This window comes from Carassius auratus, unplaced genomic scaffold (assembly GCF_003368295.1).
Source record: "Carassius auratus strain Wakin unplaced genomic scaffold, ASM336829v1 scaf_tig00030346, whole genome shotgun sequence".
Lineage (NCBI taxonomy): Eukaryota > Metazoa > Chordata > Actinopteri > Cypriniformes > Cyprinidae > Carassius > Carassius auratus.
In genome coordinates, this window is record NW_020525846.1 from 37,529 (window position 1) to 40,348 (window position 2,820).

A 2,820-nucleotide genomic window follows, 5' to 3' on the forward strand; every position below is an offset into this window, starting at 1 on the left:
GAATAAATGCAATTGATTTTAAGACCATGGATGGTGTACTTAAACTAAAATGGCTCCAGTCATTTTTGAATTGTAGTGAAGACTTGTGGTTCTCTTTACCTAAGTTTGTGTTTAAAAAATTAGGCGGTATAGATTTTCTATTGACATGTGATTTTGAGGTTTCAAAGTTACCCGTGAAATTCTCTGCCTTCCACCAACAAGTGCTGCTCTATTGGAAAATGGCTTACAAGCATAACTTTAGTCCACATAACGTCCCGATTTGTAATAACGTGATTTTAAGAAGGAAGAAATCAATATTCTTGGAAGGATGGATGGAAAAACAAATTTGGTCCATTGTTCATATGATGAATGAAGAAGGTAATCTGTTAAAATGGGAGGAATTTAGTAATAAATATGAAATAATTTGTACGCTGGAGGACTACAGAAATGTAATTGATCACATTCCAATGGCTATGATTAATATAATAAGGAATAATTTGGATCAGTCCCTAAACCCGAAATTACACAAAGCACAGATCAATGGTATAAATTTTGATGACAAAAAATGCAATAACCGGTTGCTGAGAAAATTTCTAATTGATGAGATCTATCCTGGGTCCTCTAAAAGAACATATTATTTAAAAAACGTAAACAAGAAATAATATCAATTAGAACTAAGTTTTTGAAATTTCCTATTCCTCGAAAATTTAAAGAAATCCATTTTAAAATGGTAAACGAAATTTATCCTTCACAAGAATTTATTCAAAAATTATTCAAATTTGAAACGGAGAATTGTTATTTTTGTAAATCATTGTCAGAATCAACAGAACATCTTTTTTTTGAGTGTGTGATTGTACATAATTTGTGGAAGAAAATGCATAACAGGCTGATTTCTAAGTCTATTCAAATAGATTTTTTTTCCTGGAATGGGATCAAATATGGACTATTAATGAAGAATAAAAAAAGTTGAATATTTGATAAATAATATAATACTATTTGTTAAATTCTATATCCACAAATTTCGTTTCACAAAATCTCTTCCAAATGTGAATGCATTAAAAAATGACTTTTATTTATTTTGTAAATCCTTAAAGAAAATTGATACAGTCCCTGCTATTAACCTCTTCTCACTTATATCAGAATATCAGTTGATATAAACCCCTATGTTAGGACTTCAATGATCAAGATTGTCAGTTTACAGCTTTCTGAGTCCAGTAATGTTGAAATAGTGCTTCTGTTCACGGCGGCACATATACTAAAATTGGATCGATACAGAGAAGATTAGCATGGCCCCTGCGAAAGGATGACACGCAAATCCGTGAAGCGCTCCATCTTTACGGGAAGTCGTGGCCTAATGGTTAGAGGGTTGGACTCCCAATCGAAGGGTTGTGAGTTCTAGTCTCGGGCCGGACGGAATTGTGGGTGGGGGGAGTGCATGTACAGTTCTCTCTCCACCTTCAATACCATGACTTAGGTGCCCTTGAGCAAGTCATCGAACCCCCAACTGCTCCCCGGGCGCCGCAGCATAAATGGCTGCCCACTGCTCCGGGTGTGTGCTCACAGTGTGTGTGTGTGTGTGTTCACTGCTCTGTGTGTGTGCATTTCGGATGGGTTAAATGCAGAGCACAAATTCTGAGTATGGGTCACCATACTTGGCTGAATGTCACTTCACTTCACTTTTTTTTTTTATGAAGTGAAATCAAGCCCAAATCTGCTCAAAAGCTTTTCTCTCTATTAGATAAAGCTGTTTCATTCAGTATTCAGTGCAAAACTTGCCAAACTGATAGATGCTTATGCCTTATGAAGTACAATGTTTTCTGCAATGCTGTAAGACAGTTTTTAATGTGTTAGAAGTTATATGCACAAAAACTTATTTTAGGACTTCAATGATCAAGATTGTCAGTTTACAGCTTTCTGAGTCCAGTAATGTTGAAATAGTGCTTCTGTTCAAATGAAGTGAAATCTAGCCCAAATCTGCTCAAAAGCTTGTCTCTCTATTAGAGAAAGCTGTTTTCATTCAATATTCAGTGCAAATCTTGCCAAACTGAAACATGCTTATGTCTTATGAAATAAAATGTTTTCTGCAATGCTGTAAGACAGTTTTTAATGTGTTAGAAGTTATATACACAAAAACTAATGTTAGGACTTCAATGATCAAGATTGTCAGTTTACAGCTTTCTGAGTCCAGTAATGTTGAAATAGTGCTTCTGTTCAAATGAAGTGAAATCAAGCCCAAATCTGCTCAAAAGCTTGTCTCTCTATTAGATAAAGCTGTTTCATTCAGTATTCAGTGCAAATCTTGCCAAACGGATAGATGCTTATGCCTTATGAAATACAATGTTTTCTGCAAAGCTGTAAGACAGTTTTTAATGTGTTAGAAGTTATATACACAAAAACTAATGTTAGGACTTCAATGATCAAGATTGTCAGTTTACAGCTTTCTGAGTCCAGTAATGTTGAAATAGTGCTTATGTTCAAATGAAGTGAAATCAAGCCCAAATCTGCTCAAAAGCTTGTCTCTCTATTAGAGAAAGCTGTTTCATTCAATATTCAGTGCAAATCTTGCCAAACTGAAACATGCTTATGTCTTATGAAATAAAATGTTTTCTGCAATGCTGTAAGACAGTTTTTAATGTGTTAGAAGTTATATGCACAAAAACTAATGTTAGGACTTCAATGATCAAGATTGTCAGTTTACAGCTTTCTGAGTCCAGTAATGTTGAAATAGTGCTTCTGTTCAAATGAAGTGAAATCAAGCCCAAATCTGCTCAAAAGCTTTTCTCTCTATTAGATAAAGCTGTTTCATTCAGTATTCAGTGCAAATCTTGCCAAACTGATAGA

At 34.6% G+C, this 2,820-nt stretch overlaps 1 non-coding gene across 1 annotated transcript; it reads left to right on the plus strand.

Moving 5' to 3' along the window:
• Window positions 1–1,207: 1,207 nt before the first annotated feature.
• On the plus strand, window positions 1,208–1,317 carry LOC113080168 (U6 spliceosomal RNA). Its single transcript, XR_003281813.1, has one exon. It is a non-coding gene; the product is annotated as a U6 spliceosomal RNA (small nuclear RNA).
• Window positions 1,318–2,820: the final 1,503 nt, after the last annotated feature.